Raw genomic sequence first — 17,682 nt, 5'->3', positions numbered from 1 at the left:
ATTGGGTTGACATCAGACCACCTTGGCTTTGAGGCAAGTTCTATGAGTGGTTTCCATTCTCTGTGTATAAGTGGGCTGTGTCAGCAAAGCATGCGTACACTGCTGACTTTACTTCATTGCTGGCTTAGTGCGAGACAAGTTAGTCTCACAAAAAATGGTAAAAGGTCATATTAAAAGAAGCTCGCTTTTCACAGGATCTTCCAGTGGCTGCAAGGAAGCAGTCAGGTAGCATGAAGTGCTATCACTGTGGTGGTTGGTATATGTGGCAGAGTCAAAACTGCACTGACTTGAGTTAGTCCAAGTCTGATGGGAGGGAAAAACAGTAGTTCCAAGCATGGAAGCAACAAGCACCTATCAAGAAACTGCATTGTAGCAATTTCCAAGGTTTCCACAAGAGATTTGAATTTTCCAAGGAGAAATGCAAGCTGGAGCAGTACATCTTGCTGTATTCATAGATGCCGCATCATTGTTGGAATAGGAAGGCATTGTTTTTGTATCTGTGCGCCAGTGATGAGAGAGTTAGAGAACCTTGGGGTTGACTACCTCATTATGAATGATGCCGTAGATCACTTTGGCAGTGTCATGTTGAGAGGAGTCTTGACTCTAAATATTTTGTTAGTTAGGGGAGGCTTTAGCCAGCTGTGTATTTTGGTGTTCTTTGAAAGGAACATTTCAGTTTTAGAGTTACATGTGGGGCATTTGCAACAGCATGACTGGGACCTAGTGGTGAGTTGGAGTCACTACAAGTAGAAGATCTACATTTTGCTGCTGGCTTTGGCGAGAGTCAATGGAACATTAGCTGGTGATAGTCTAAGAAGCTACTTGGGCAACTTCAGACTCAAGTGTCTAATTACAAATTTACTCAAGCTTTCTGATGCGTGAGTGCTACTGCACCAGAATTCAAAATTGGATCTCGAAAGTCTGGTTGAGGTGAAGGTACGGCATTGTTGAAGGCATTATCCTAGTGTTTACAGTTATTAAGTAATCTAAAGACAAAGTGCATTCATTCATGAACTGCCTGGAGTTTAACATGTTTCTAATCCTTGTCCAATTCAAGTCCTTTACTAACAGGCTCAATAACAAGACTCGCTATATAAACAACTGTGGTCAAGTGTTTTGAAAGTAAGAAGCAAACGAAAGTGAAGAACCTGTGAACTGAGCTACTGAGTTGACATATTCTTCCTTTACCTCTCAAAAGCCTTCAGCTGGTGTAGATGGAGAGGGATTATTGTGAAGCAGCGAAGGTTGCTAAACAATTATCGATCTGTGCGCAGGTGTTAACAGTAGAGGCGGTCATATTTCTATTAGGGTAGCTCTCAATGCCCTGGGCAGTGAGAGCTGGTGACAAAAGAGAGGTTAGAATCCCATCATTGTTCGGTGCTGCACAACAACTTCTTTGTTGTTTTGTTCATGTTTTGCCCACAGTATAACTACATAACAGAGATTAAATATAGCAGACCTTCAAAAATCTTTAGTTTATACTCAAAACAATACAGTAAGTATGTTTTAGCTGCAAAAAACGTTTGTTCCTTTCTTCAAAATTGAATGACCTTTAGCGATGTTGGTTTATAAGATTGGCTTATCAAAAATTGAGTTCAACAAAGTTTTACAATTGAAAGCTTATTCATATTAACTTGAAAATAATTTCATAAAATTTGAACAATACTCGTATATGATCTTATGAAGTGTGGCTAATAAAGTTATAATTTGTATGTCAAGTTCGATAGATTAACTTGTTGCACTGAAGGTTACAGTTAAGAAGTATAAGTGATGGCTCGAGGAGCTAAGTTTGTTGCTTGCCAGCCACTCATCAACTTTAAGACTGAGTATAAAAAACCAAAGTTACGCGTTGTATTGGTAGCTTAAGAGGTAACTTAGGTTTTTGTAGTTAATATACCTTTATTTTTTGCTAGTCATTTGTAATAATTGACCTTAATATTTTTGAAAAAAATCAGCTGTATTATTACTACTTGAAGCATTGAATCTCGCTTTACTTGAAGCATTGAATATTTCTTCATGAGTAAGTTAATGCTTTGTCTTATGAGTACTAGCTCGTCTTATATTCCTAATCTAAGATCAATGCTCTCAGCTTATTGATTTTTAAGCTTCAACACGCCATATAATTAGACTTTTATCTTTAAAGATCCCAACCTTTAGAATGCTCTGAAGATATGAGCATTAACACCAAGCAGCTGGTATTTCACATAAATGTGAATATGCATAAATGTTTTCCCTTCTGTCTATTCATCCAGTTTTATGTACAGAGGTTGCTTGCAAAACATTTCATTCATATTGAAGTATATATATATCTATATATATATATATATACATGTATATATATATATGTATATATATATATATATACATGTATATATATATATATATGTATATGTATATATATATTATATATAATCTCTCGAACAAACGAGCGGGAGCGAAGTATGAGAGTTTTTATGATAAATGCATGTGCACACAACTTACGAAAATTAATCGTCAACAATGAGACGAACCCTTGTCTAAAAAGTTCATCAAAAAGTTCCACCATCGTTTTGTAGAGTCGTTAAAGTATAATAACGATACAAAACACGTTTAAGCCTATTTAACTATGTTACCAAGTCTTTGTAAACCGTCGTCATTATCTTAAAACTTAACCATCTGATGGGATTATACACAAATAGACAGATTAATTTGGACGAAAATTGCCACAAACGCTTGAAAAATTTAGTTTAATAAAAGTTAAGACCGGAAATTGAAACCCCGAGCGACAGTGAATAGAACGATGAAGTCGTGCGCATTTCGCGAAAAAATATCGTGCACATTTCACCAGTCTATAGCATTGTCGAAGGCTTCTGTAATTAACGTAGGAGTACTGATATCATTTCATTTTTGCCGATTTCAAAGTAACTGACATTTTAGACTCTTGAATGCTTCGGTATTCTAACTGATGTACAACGCAGTGTAAGTAAAGGAAATGACGATGATATTTTTTCTAACGATTTTTATGAGATTTTAAGATTGTTAGATTATACTTATGAGATTATAAAAATTATGAAGTTTTTAAATGTAAACAAAATTGTGTATTGGTTTTATATTATTACTATATTAATAATATTGGTTATTCTAATAATATCAGAGCATTGTACTTCTAATATTGGCCAATATTGCATTCCTCCTATTGCAGGGGGAGAGATATACATGTAAACATATAATCTTTTCCTTTCATTATTGCTATTTGTTGTATATAATAACACCCACACTCAGTACATTACAGCTACCATTGCAGTTATCCTATTGCACTGCAGTGCCATTTGACTGCTAATATTGCATTTCTCAACCATCAGTACCCTTTTTTTTCCAATATCTCCTTGCTCATGGGCTGTATGACAGTAGAATTTCTAGTATATATATAATATATATATTATATAATGTACTGGGTGTTATTATATACGACAAATAGCAATAATGAAAGGAAAGATTATATGTTTATATCACTCCCCTGCAATAGGAGAAATGCAATATTGGCCAATATTAGAAGTAAAATGCACTGATATTATTAGAATAATCAATATTATTAATATTTTAATAATATAAAACCAATGCACAATATTGTTTACATTTCAAAACGTCATAGCTAGCAATATCAAGAAGTTGTGATATTTATATAGATTTTTAGAAAATCTGTACTACGTAGTCATTGTTCTGTAGTCATCCAAACTTACAATTAAATATTGTAATAACCTCATAAGGATCGTTAGAAAAAAAATCATCGTCCTTTCCTTTACTTACACTGCAATAGAATACCAAAGTACTCAAGAGCGTTTAAAATGTCAGTTACTTTGAAATCGGCAAAAATGAAATTTACATGAAATGAAATTATTTCAGTACTCTTACGTTAATTACAGAAACCTTCGGCCATTTGACGATGCTATAGGCTGGTGAAATGTGCACGTTATTTTTCCGTGAAATGAGCACGACTTAATCGTTCTATTCTCTGTCGCTCGGCATTTCAATTTCCGGTCTTAACTTTTATTAAACCAAGCTTGTCAAGCATTTTGTGAAGAATTTCAGCAAAATTAATTTGTCTATTTGTGTATAATCCGATCAGATGGGTAAGTTTTAAGATAATGCCGACGGTATACAAAGACTTGGTAATATCTTTAAATAGGCTTATACATGTATATGTTTTGTATCGTAATTATACTTTAACGACTTTGCAAAACGATGGTTAAATGTGTTGATGACATTTCAAGACAAGGGTTCGTCTCATTGTTGAATAATTTTCGTAAGTTGTGTGCACATGCATTTATCATAAAAACTCTCAAACTTCGCATCCGCTCGTTTGGTCGTGGGATTATATTGAAGTATACAGTTGTTCTGGGTTGAGAACTGCTAGTTGAGTTAACTAGTAAAAGTTTGCAGTCATTATGGAGACTTTCCATCGTGTAGTCAATTCTAATACCTTAAACTTGTGACTAGTTCCTACTATGTTTGTTTAAGCCAATAGAATCATTGTGTTGTCGTTTTGAAAGCTTTCAAAATTATTGGCTATTATAACCTCTCCAAAACACAGAATATGTTTTTGTGCAGGACTATGCACTATCTCAAAAAAATAAATGAATTAACATATTTCGCTTTGACCTTTTACAGCGATGGACTCTATCTATGCTAGAGAAAGAGTTCAATAGACGTCAACTGATGTTGCTTTGAGCCGCTAACCTATTTTTGTCATCATGCCACACTCGGTGTCTGGAGATTTGTTGTAGATGGTTGAAGTTTGACATTGACTGCTTGATGTGAACAGCTCAATGCTGGCAGTTTGGTATTGACAGTTTGGTGTTGCCAGTTTGCCTTTGACAGTTTGTTGTTTTCTGGTTACTTTCTTGAATATGTGTTTGCATGTATGCTATTGGATTTCTCTTTAACAATACATATAGATATAACTTTAGTTGTACAAAAAAATTGTGATTTGGTCATGACCTTGATATTAAGAAAGCCAGTGTGGTGATAAAAACACTAAACAGACCAAAACTTCACAAATGCAATTTAACTTCAAGAGAAGGCCCAACTGATAAATTTCATAACAAGCAAAATTTTATTCTATGTCCATATGCATTTCTATTTATAAAACACTTAAATAGTTCTACTGGTTACTTATCTTGCATTGCAACCTTTTAGAATTTTGTTGGCCGATTCGAGTGATAGCTGATCAAAACACAAATATACTTGTTCAAGAGCAGCAGTAGAAGACATTAAGAATAATAGCAGTAATAACAATAATAGTGATAACAATATAATAACAATAATAACAATACCAATAATAATAAAACTGCTATCAGTCTTTTCCTTTAAATGAATTTTTGTGTGATCGATGCGCTTTAGTAAGCTGCCAACAGTTCTATCAACCACTTGTTATATTGTAATCTTGCTAGGGATCAAGCAAATCTTTAACTGACAATCTTTATGTTATACTCAACTCTCTAACTACACATCAGCGCTATAGTCTCCTTGCAGATAACTTTATGATATACTTGTCGTTAAACAGTAATTTATGTAGTTCGTATCTCCAACAGCCACCTTCAACAAAAGCAAAGCATAGAAATTTAAAGCTTTGGATTCTTCATTTACCGGGCATTTAGCAAATAACCTGTTTTTATTTTCGGCAGATGCTCACAATCCTCACGATCTGTTAAAACAGAAAAGTTGGGCAATAAAAGCTAAACAATGAAAGAAATGAAAATCAAACAAGGAAATGATAAAAAGCACATAAAACTTATTTAAAGTATACGTACTGTAAGCTAGAATAAGTCATCAAGTTATTTCTGTAACTTTTTCTACCACCAAACCTACATTTGAGTTTATCGGGATCTCGTGAAGTGCAGCAGTAAATATATTGTTGTAAAACTATGACCTTCACCTATAAAAATTAGTAGTGTCATGATATAAAAAATGATTTTAACAAAACATGTTGCTATCAGTTAGGTCACTTTTTGATTTCCATGATAAAAATTGAAAGAAGTTCTTTTGTTGCATTCAATAAAAATTCATATCGTTTTATGCACATTTATAAACTAAGAGTTATCTTCCATCTGTTGCTTCAACGACTCGTAACAGACATGGCAATTATCCTATCGTAGATCTGTGAATGAATCTAATAAAACATTGTGTACATGCCTGAATCGTTTGTATGAGGCCAAATGTCAGTTATCATAGGCTAAAAACCTTACAATGTTTACAAAGTTAACAGGCTATGATGCCGCAACACAGGTGTTTTTTGCTGTTAACATACCCTACCTGACTTGAATGTCATGTATGTTATATACTCTCATCAAAGTAAAAAAACACTGTATTTTTCTTAAAATGGTGGGATGTACTCATTTAGAATACAACTGCCTCAGGTGTACCTAATCACATACCCATCATGTGTAGAAAATCTAAAAAACATCCCCCCTGTTGATCTTGCTAATAAAAATATGAAGCACCATATAGCTAATGTCATGAAATGGCATTATGCCGCCACTCGGCATGTAGAAGTTTTATTTAGCTATTGAAATGAAGGCTGGTAGCTAACACTAGAGAGGTAAGCAGAGAATCAATAACAACCCTACTGTGCATTGATTTACGTATATCAGCTAGGTGTTGAATTTCAAAGCATTCGTTCCGACTGGCCTATTGATTTCTATTACTGTATCATGTGTCTATCATGGCTGTCTGCTTTGTTGACTGCAGCACATGAAGTGTGAGACACAAAACTTTAGAGTTCAGCTTTTCCATAGTTTCTCAGCAATTAAATATATATGGGTGTTGCGGTTTTTTATACTTCACTCTATTAGGATCTCACTCTTTAAGTACCAAGACTGTGAAAACATAGGCAATCATGGTTCTACCCCACTTTCTATGACCATGACTTTCTTTGGCATGTTTTAACAGAGGTTTGTTATTGCCTTCTGTTGAGTGTTTTTATTGAGGCACAATCTCTAGCTAGCTAACCGTTGGCTTTTATTACTAATAGGTTGTACATGTACTAGCCTGTAGTGTATTATTTCATTGAAAGTTATCACTCATTGTCGACTGACATACCCATTTTTTGCCCCCCATGCCAGTATGCTTCTTTATAACCCTTACAAGCAGTGTGTTGTGTTGGATCAGTTCCGTGGTTGGCTTGGCTGTAGTTGCTGCAGATCGATTGCAATTGTTTTGGTGCTGGCATCTGAGGGAGTTGTGGGTCATTTAGCTTTTTTTCTTCTTTGCCTTGTTTGTTCTGCTGGTTCTGCATATATGCAATGCTGCTGAAGGCTGGAGTATTGTCTAGGGCATCTCTAGCTCTTTGGTTGTCTTCTGTGACCAGATTCGTTGGGCCCTTTTTGTATTACACTCTTGAGTTAAAGGTTGACCATAACCCAACCCAACTCCACCAAATGTGTGAACAAGTTTAAAACAGTTCTTGTTATGTCTGGGGAGCTGTTACTGTCGTTTTAGCAATTACATATAGGTGACCCAGATTTTTATGACTCAGTATGGCTCTAAATGCTTGACTTGCAGTTTTAATTTGTTTCTTCATATTTTGCTTTTTAGACAGCCTTACCCAGCCACTGGGTATGTACTACGGTGGCTCCTTTGTGATTTTTTGCCAGATCATTTTTTGATCTGATCATCATCAGATTTTGCCAGATTTCTTATCTTGTCTGAATGTGATGTGCCCAGACTCTAACTCATCCTTGAGTTTAAATAAGGGCTAATGGGTTAGAAAACATTAAATAGGTAGGTTAACACTCCAGCTAGTCTCACAGCCTTACCTACGACCCAGAATGAGCATATTCTCGATCTCTCCTGGCATGGGATGTGGTGAGCCTATGTATACCCTGCTTCTAGAGGATTGTCTAGAGGAGGAGCAGGTCTCATTTGTTTTGGTCCCAGCAGCAAAGCGCTGAGTAAACCTTCCAGCCTCTGGTTGTTTCTTTTTACCATTTTGCTGATTGGAAATATACAGGGGGGTGCATTTTTTGAAAATTTCCATAGCTGGCAGAAGTTAGCCAATAGCTGGCTTTTGAATTTAGCCTCTGATCAGTGTAGCTGCTCAGGCAGTTCCAGAGGGCAAAATACCCTTTCATTACCAAAGCTGTAGCATTCGGTGAAGCCAAGCCATCTTATCACCTGTAAAATTATCCATAAGCACTAACACTCATCTGTTACCTCTGGAGGTGGTAGGGAGCAAACTGACTAAGTCAACGGCTAGTTTTTGTTAAGGCCAGTCGTCATACAGGTTTTGCTTTATGTTAGCCATCCTGGTTTCATTGTTTCAGCAGTTAGTTACACCTTATAACTCTACTTTAGTTTACTAGTTGTAGCTTCTAGGACAGCACCAAATAAATTGTAGAGCGGCTCATCATCTTTCACTCTCTAGAGTGAGCCAGATTGTGTGTCTGCCATATGGTGAACTCTCATAGGGACAACCTATGGCACAAGCACTACCTCGAGTGACTTTTGAAGTTTAATTGAGCTTCTAATACCCGGTCTGGCTAGATGATAAGAGAGACCCTCATATGGTGCAAAACTTTTAGCTCTCGGCATCTTATTTCAAAATATTCCGAAGTTAGCCCTTTTTTTAGGTTCTAGTTTAGGTCCTGTTGCCTGTAGCTTTACTAATTTTTAATAATGTCTGATGTCCTTGACCGCTACCATAGAGTATTGTGGGTAGTGTGGAGAGGTCCAGTTTAAACTGCTTTAGAACCAACTCGGCTGCTTTCACAAGATTACAAATTGTGCATGAGGTCAGTTCCCCCGCTTTGAAGGAAGGTAGACACCTGCAGGCCATCGGTGCATGCTCAGATGGTCTTATCTCGGTGGGTTGGTCTTTCCCAGTCTTCTTCAGCCAGCTCTTTTTGTAGGCTGGCTGAAGAAGGTTGGAAAAGCCCTTCGGGTGGGTCCTTTTTTTCAGTTTGATGAGCTCACATCTGTCAACATCCAATAGCATCTGTCAATACTCACTAACCGGGTCGAGTGTGCTGAAGAATCAGCTGCCCAACAGCGCATCCAGGCTGTCATTTATCTGTGAGAGCAGCACTCGACCTGATCGGTAATGTTGTTTAGCCACTGGTAGTCATTGTAAAATTGCCACTTCCAATTTTTTAGTCTAGCACCACTGAGGAGCTTCAAGCTATACCAGCTAACTTGATGATGTCTTTCTGCACAAGGTCTTGTTTCTGCATTTTCACTTCACCGCTTTTTCTAGTCATTGGTAAAGCTGGTGGATTGGCTGAGTACTTTTTTGAGTGGAGTGGAATGCTTGATTTTGGAGGTGTATCCTATGCCTTCATCACCCATGCTAAGGACAGTATTATAACAAGTCAATATACAGGCTAGCTTCTCTGCTTGGCCTGGATTTTAGCAATATGGTTGAGCAGTTTGGAAAATAGTTTCTATGTGTACAGCCCTCCTTCCTTTTACTGCCAGGGCTTTTTTGTTGTCTACTTATTGGCTCTCTAACCCTCTGTAGGTCCCGATGGTATTGCCAGATTTGAGTGTCAAGAAATGCCTAAGAAGGTTGAGGCACCTCGCAACTGCTTGACTTCCTGGCCCTGAAGAATTCAGGCTGGTAACCAGAAGTGGACCGTTCTTGTATTAACCCAAGTGGGTAATATAAGGCAACTTGGATGGTGACTCAGCAGCAGATGTCCATTCATATCTGGCCAGCTTTTTCAGCACTTTAATCTTGCTTAACAGCAGATAGCCATGTCTGTTTCTGCTAGTCTGTAGATTTCTATTCACTCGGACCACAGGCTGCTCATACTACAAGGTGTATCAGTAAGCTACCAACAATGGCATCTTCAGTATGATATCCTCCTTGATGAGGTTCACCACACAAACTTCACCCATCTTTATGTTATGTAGTTAGATGAGCACAGCCAGATTACCTGAAATAATGGTAGCTGCATTCCATCAATCATCAGCCTGTGGTTGTTACTTTTTTTAGCCACAGCTGAAAAACTTCTGGCCTCTTTAATGTTTAGTGTTTCTGCTGGTTAGCTTCTTTGGGGCCGAGAGAAATAACTTCTGTTACTTTTGAGACAAGCATCTGACTACTTTGCTCAGGTGAAGCCGTTTTAGATAGTTTTCCCTGATTAGGTTGACCGTGCTTTTAGCCAGAGCTTGGCTGGCTTGGCAGCATGGAGCTTCGTGTCAGTTTGAAATTTTCCTGCTGTTTTAAAGGTTGACTTGCAACAAAATTTACATTACAGTTATTTGGTATCAAAATATTCACCATGTTTTACTCTGCTGTGTTGTATGTGTAAAGTATGTGGAAATGTGATTACACGCCCTTGAAAGCTCAGAAATGAACAGTTAATCGCAGCCATCATAAAAATGTCGTTTGTTGGAATCCCTCTCCAAAATACCTCAAATGGGATGTACATGTAGTTGAACACGTTGTGCTTCTGTTTACACTTTCATGCAAACTCATTCGTCAAAATATTTTTACCAATATACTTCACACATTCAATAAAACCAGCTCTATTGTACACACGCATCTATTTCATCCTCATTGTAATGCTGTCACTTTGACAATTGATATCTCAGAGCCTAGTCTAAATATTAGTTTAACTTTTTAACCTTAGCTTGAAGGAGTGCATATCATCCTCTGATAAACATGAAGAGCATGCTGGTCACCTGTGATAGTCAAAAAATGTTGCAGAAATAATTGGCGCCATTTGGCAGGAAGTAAGATCACATGATCAGATTACGTCTAGATGATTCGACCAAACTGAAACAAAACTGTATAGCTGCAAACATCTACATTTATATTTGGTAAGTGCTTTCGGGAAGAACCCCAAGTGTTTTTCATAAACTAGTGCTACAAGACGTTTTATGTTGAGCCTTTTATTAGCTTTTCAATTCATGTGATAACATCACATGTCAAAACAATAACCACATCAAGTTGAATAAAGGGATTCTACTCGACGCGTTTTTGTGATGGCTGTGATTAACTGTTCAATGTTGAGTTTGTAAGAGATTGTAATCCCATTTCCACATATTTTGCAGCTAGAACACAGCAGAGTAGGACATGGTGAACTTTTTATACAAAATAACTGTAGCGTGAATTTTGATGCAAGTCAACCTTTAGGGCAAGCGTCTGGCCTGGTCTCTTTGCTATGCATCATTAGTTAGGCTTAAAGTTAGGCTGAAAAGGTCTCTCTAGTCTCTCTCGTTTGTATTCAGCTTCGTCCTGTTTATTTTTTAGTGGATGCAAAAGCGCCTGTTTGGTCCAACTCCAGAGTCGGATTGGAGTTAGGTCTATCCAAGGCCTAGTAGTAGCTACAGGTGGTCACAGGAGCATTTTCTGTTTAAATCTTCTTTTTTCCAGCCCTTTTAAGATAGATTGACTCAGCTGTCCCTTTTCGTTAGCACTCAGTCCTCTTGGCTGCATGTTTGAAAATGGAGTTTTGATTCTACCTGCAGCAGGCGCTACAATTGTGGCCTTTCACTGTTTTGCTAGGTCAACCTTTTTTACCTGAGCCAGTCATTGTAATTATGCCTTTTTCACCAAAGGGGAGTTTTGGCTGAGTCGCTTCATCGGTGGGACTAGGTCGCTCTTGCATCTTTTCAAATCTTTTTACCAGCTGCTGTATCATTTGCATGAACTGGCTGATGGCATCTTTCTTTATCACTGCATATGGCTAACAGGTTCTTTATCTGCTATTTAAACAGAGGTGTCAGTTGGATGTCTCAGAGGTGTCAGAGGTTTCAGTGGCTTTCCGAACTTTATTTGTAGATCGTCATTGCTAGCTCTATGGCATCCACCAGCGTGAGGATAGACACCGCCAACAAGTGTTGAGAGAGCTGAAAAGAGGGGTTGTTTGCATATATAAAAATATTTTCCATTGCCGTGTTGATCTTGACTGGGTTGAGCGGGTCTTTATATGCAATACTAACCAGCCACCTCAGAGAGCTAAGCCGGCTTTGAGACTCTCGGGGAAACATGCCAGAGTCAACTGAGCCAAACTCTAGTTGCAACTTTTCAGCTGGTGCGACGCTTTCTATCTCAGCCAAAAAATTCTCAAAATAATAAAAGATTAATTAAAGTTTGAAACAAAAAAACAATATATACGAAGAAGTTAGCTTTCGGTACTTGTCTCTGCCATACTAACAAGTAACATGTGATTTTGCCTAATAGCGGGTATATATAGTAAGAAAAAGAATAAAGGCAGCGTGTTTCTTGAAAAAGGATTTTAACTTAACAAAAACCTTGTAAAAAAGGAACCATTTGTTACAACAATCATACCAAAGATTCTGACGAATTTATTATTTATACTAAGTTATTTTTACTAATCTACTAATAAAAAATGCAGTAAAATTTTCCACCACGCTGAATTTTAAGCAGAGATAAAAGATGCAATTAGTACTACTCTGCTAATTGTGACAAAAATTGTGACAGATGATGCATAATAATTTTTTTTCTTTGTTGTTCATCATTGTAGCTGTTTAGGTCATGAACTCTACTAAGACCATAAGAATTGTTAAGTCATGAAACTGGGAAATGACACAACCACAAAATTGTATAACCATGAAACCACAAAACAGTACAATTGCAATACCATAAAATCATGAAACTGTAATACTATAAAGCTATGAAATCGTAAGCCCTGAAAGTTTAAACTAATAATATCGGCAACCACAAACCATTTCATGCAGCTAATATTAATGCGCAATATTGTCAGTCAGCTGGTGGTCTAGACTAAACCCTTATTTCATAACTTATTGAAGATTCAAAGAAAGACTTCTGGAGATAATAAGATGTGAATCAACATTTAAATTGTTCTCTCTATTAAACCAATTGCATATTGTGACGCAGCAAGCTAACTAAATTGGGGTGAGCACAGTTATAATTTTGTATTTGGTTGATATCTTTTGTGAGCTATTAATTTACTCATTGTTTTTTATAATAATAATATTGGACCTGCTTATATGTTAAATTTTTTAAAGTTTAATTTGGTTGTTTTAAACACTTACATCAAGAATAATATATTTGTGATGTACTTTGATGGACTCCGTTTACCAACTTAGGGACCAACCAGTAATGATATCGTTCTAAGTTTGTGTTAAAACAAACATGATAGGTATAGTCTGGTTTACAGTTCATAGTAAATAATAATTATAGATATTGTTACCAAAATTTTTATTGTACCAAAGTTTGGTATAATTAAAGTAAACTGTAGTATTTTTTAGGTAATATAGCTTGTATAGGTTAATAAGTTATTTTTACAAACCTGTCAATATGTGTAAAACCTGTTGAATTCCTCCGTAAAGTATAACAAGTACTCTAGGAGCAGACAAACTTTTGTTATCAAAGAGATCAATAGTATTTTACTTTTGCTAATCCATTAAACAATAAAATTATATTGATTTTTTGATCACCTTTCATTCTTTTCAATTAATTTTTTTTAATTTGAATTTCATTGTCATGAGTTATTTTGTTTCTGCTGCATGTATAACAAATTATTCTGAAAGAGAATTATCTTAAACTAAATTTACTGTGGCCATTTGCACCTAGAATTTGTCACAAAAGAAATTTTAGCTAAATGTCTTTCTTAACATCACCAATCAATCGTTTTTTTTACGTCATCAAGCCGTTTGCACATGCGCTTGTTCACGAAAAAGCCGCCATAGTTTTGTATAAAACGATCGTTTTTCTTTTATTCAATAGTATTTTGGATGTTGTTCTGATACTGTAATAAAAAATTGCAAACAAAAACATCATTTTCAAAAATTTATTGCAAAAGTTTTGTGTGTTTAACAATAGAATTATCTATAAAGATTGCCGACAACAAAAAAATGATGTAACGAAAAAACGAAAGAATTTAGCAATTCAAAGCGCTGCCATACTGATTGCTTGCCAGTCCACTGAACTACAGCTGTTCCAATTTTCAGTGGTTACTCATAGCTAGCTACATTTTTAGTTGAACTTGCTGTCTAAAAATTCTGCAAATTTTTTTGCATGATTTTTGAAATATTTATGAGAAAATTGGTTGCCTAAATTTTTTCTTATAGCCCTCATTTAAAATAACGTAGTAAGAAGCTGGTCTATTATTATTTCAAGAATTATTTAGCATTTTATTTTTGATAGCTTTCATTGTTTTGTTTGTTTCATTGTTAGATTTGTTATTGCAAATTTATGTAAAATGCTTCACTCAACTTTTACTTTATAATCTACACTCATCAAACATGTCTCAAGTAATCTACCAGACTATTACCGCACCCCTTTAAAGCTATACCTACAATCAAAAATACTCAGCTCGCCTGACATAAACATCTTTTCCATCCTATATCTCAAACATCCTTATACCATAAGAATTTCCTACTTAAAAACTATTCAACTCCAGTGTTCGTTTTTTCGTATGGCCTGATTTGTTTTGGTTGGAATTGACCGATGAAATGAATTTAAGATCAAATCAAATCACAACTAAACTTGTGATTTGGAACACAACTAAACTGCTTGCAGCAGTCTGTTCAGTATATTGCTTTACAATTGAGTTTATTTAGCAAATTTTTTAACACTTGAGCACCACCATGTTTTGAAAAATACACATACATAAAATAAAATTTAAAAGCATGTAAGTAGGTTTGTGTAAATGTATTCATCTACAGTAAATAGGCTTTACATAAAATGCAGTGGGTGTAAGATGAAGGTCGAATACAATCTCATATCACTTTATTTTCTCGATCTCATGACACTTATACTGTGTATATGAAAGCTTAGAATCATTTAGAGATCCATTTGGTTGTCACCAGACAACTGATATATTAGAGACATTTGGTTAGACTGTCATCACACAACTGATACATTGGAGGCATTTAGTTAGACTGTCACCACGCAACTGATACATCGGAGGCATTTAGTTAGACTGTCATCACACAACTGATACATTAGAGACATCTGGTTAGGCTGTTACTACCTAATTGGTACAATGAAAATATTCTTGCTAGTAGAGCAATGATCAAAATGTGGCACATTGTTTATGAAGCCATCAAAAAAATCAACGAATCAAAATGAACGAAATCAAAGAATCCTCTCTACACTGTAACAATGTGGAGAGGATTCATTTTGCTATCAACACCCTTTTGACTGTTAAGTGTCTGTTTGTTTTGCATCATGAGTAAACATACATGTATGTGTTTTTCTATGTAATCAGTAGTTATCGTAGCAACGCAGTTCTGGAGTCTGTTATCTTGACATATTGATTCTGTTTTGCTATCGACATCACTTTGACTCACTAAGCGTCTGTGTGTTTTGCATCATAAGTAAACATAAGTGTTTTTCAATATAATTAGTTGTTATCGTAGCAACGAAGTTCTAGAATTCCAACAGTTTTATGAATACTATATTATGCTGTGTTTCAGAGTCATTATTGGGCAAGATTAGTAAGCAAGTCAGCAAGTCATCAAGAGTATAGCATAATAAAGTTTACATAATTTGCAAGGTCTTCTCTTAATTGATTCAAAGATAGTTAGTAGTTTGACTAATCCACAGCCAACTGTAACATGAGATTAGGCTGATACTTACATAATAAATTATCAATTCTAATCTAAGGTTCTATTTGTTTCAACAAAAATTCATTGCATTGTTCTAAAAATTAATTTAAAACAAATCTTGTCCAATGAAACTCGTAACTATTAGACGTATGTTTTACTGCTTCAATGGCTGAGACTGCCATAATAAAGCACATTTTAACATTTTTGAGCTACTTTGATTGCTTTGTTTCAAGTTTTATGCAAATGGTAGCTTAATTAGTTTACTGGCATCGCGGTTGAGTTGGCTAGAAAGGAGGCTGTCACTTTCACTGTCGGAGGTGGGGTTGTTGGCATGTTTCAGACTGGTCTTACCATGACGGTAGTTTACAGGCAGCCCAGTGCTAGTATTAGTGACTTTTTGCATGACCTGGACAACTATCTTCAATCTGTATCACCTTCATCTAATCATATTATGGTAGGAGATATTAACATAAATACTCTTGAAGAAAGTCATACCTTTTCAGAATATTTAAATATTCTTTCTAACTATGCGTTTGTAAACGTGATAAATATTCCTACAAGAATAAATACGTGTCTGGACCATATAAACATTAATTTTCATAACCACATTATTGTGTCAGGCACGTTGTACACACCATTAAGTGATCATCTACCAACTTTCATTAACATTGATAGCCCTTCACGTTTTTTTAATGTTTTTGACAGCGCAAGCTTTTCATTCCGAGATTACAAAAAATTTAATGAGAACTCGTTTTGAGAGATTTGGCAGACCTTTACTGAAACCATTTGTTAAACAACCAATTAACACCAGATGAAAAATATGATACCTTCTTACAAAATTTGTTACATGTTTGTAATACTCATGCACCCAATAAATCTTTTAACGCGCAGTCACAGGCGAAACACCAAAAGAGAAAAGCTTGAATTACAACAGAGGTTTTAGACTTGATGAAAAGAAAAAATTATCTATATCGCAGAACATTAAATTCTCCGTTAAACATGGAATTAATAAATAAATACAAAAAAATTAGGAACAACCTAACAACAGCTCTACGGCTTTCTAAATCCAAATACTTTGAAGAAAAGCTTAAGGCTGCTTCTAATGCTAAACACTTATGGAATATTGTTAATCAGGAATTAGGAAAAAGCACTGTAACATCACCAGTGCCTAAATTAATTATTGACAATCGAAACCAGGTTTTAGAAGATGAAAAAGGTATTGCCGACCATTTCAACAGTTATTTTGTAAATGTTGGACCCAACTTAGCTAAAGCGTTTGGTAATACCTTTCAAGAAGAAAAAATACTATTGCAAAGTAATCTGTCAAATCCAGAGTTTCAATTTAAAAAACTTGATAGCACTGAGGTGAAAGCATATTTGCAAGATTTAAATATAAAAAAAGCTACCGGCTTAGATAATATTCCAGCGAAGCTATTAAAGCTTGCTTGTTCCTCCATTTGCAACCCTTTGACAAAATTAATTAATGAATCTTTAGAAATTGGCCAAATCCTAAAATCTCTTAAAATTGCTAAAGTAACACCTTTATTTAAAAAAGGCTCAGTAAAGCTTTGTTCAAATTATCGGCCTATTTCAATACTGCCTGTCATAAGCAAAATACTGGAAAAGATTGTGAACACACAAATAATGCAATATTTAGAGAGTAGTAAGTTGATTCATGAAAACCAGTTTGGATTTCGGAAAGATAAAAACACTACACTAGCTTTTACTCAATTCACAAATCAAATTTTAAAAGCATTTAATGATGGGAAAACCGTACTGGGAGTCTATCTTGATTTTAGTAAAGCCTTTGATACCCTTGATCACCAAATTCTTTTATATAAGCTGAAACAGCTAAAGTTTAGTTCAAATTCTATTAAATGGGTGGAAAACTTTTTTTCTCAACGAAAGCAAGTCACCATTATTAAACAATCTGTCTCTGAAGAACTGAGCATTACATGTGGTGTTCTCCAGGGATCCATACTTGGCCCTACATTTCTTTTAATTTATATTAACGATTTACCAAACATTTTAACAGTTTTTACTCTCATCTTGTATGCCGATGATACAAACTTGTTTTTAGAATCCGAAGACTTAGATGAGCAAATTTCTGCAGTAAATAATGAACTGAATGAAATCCAAAAATGGTGTACTATGAATAAA

This window comes from Watersipora subatra, chromosome 6 (assembly GCF_963576615.1).
Source record: "Watersipora subatra chromosome 6, tzWatSuba1.1, whole genome shotgun sequence".
In the NCBI taxonomy this organism is placed as follows: domain Eukaryota; kingdom Metazoa; phylum Bryozoa; class Gymnolaemata; order Cheilostomatida; family Watersiporidae; genus Watersipora; species Watersipora subatra.
Note: the sequence above shows the minus strand (reverse complement) of the source record.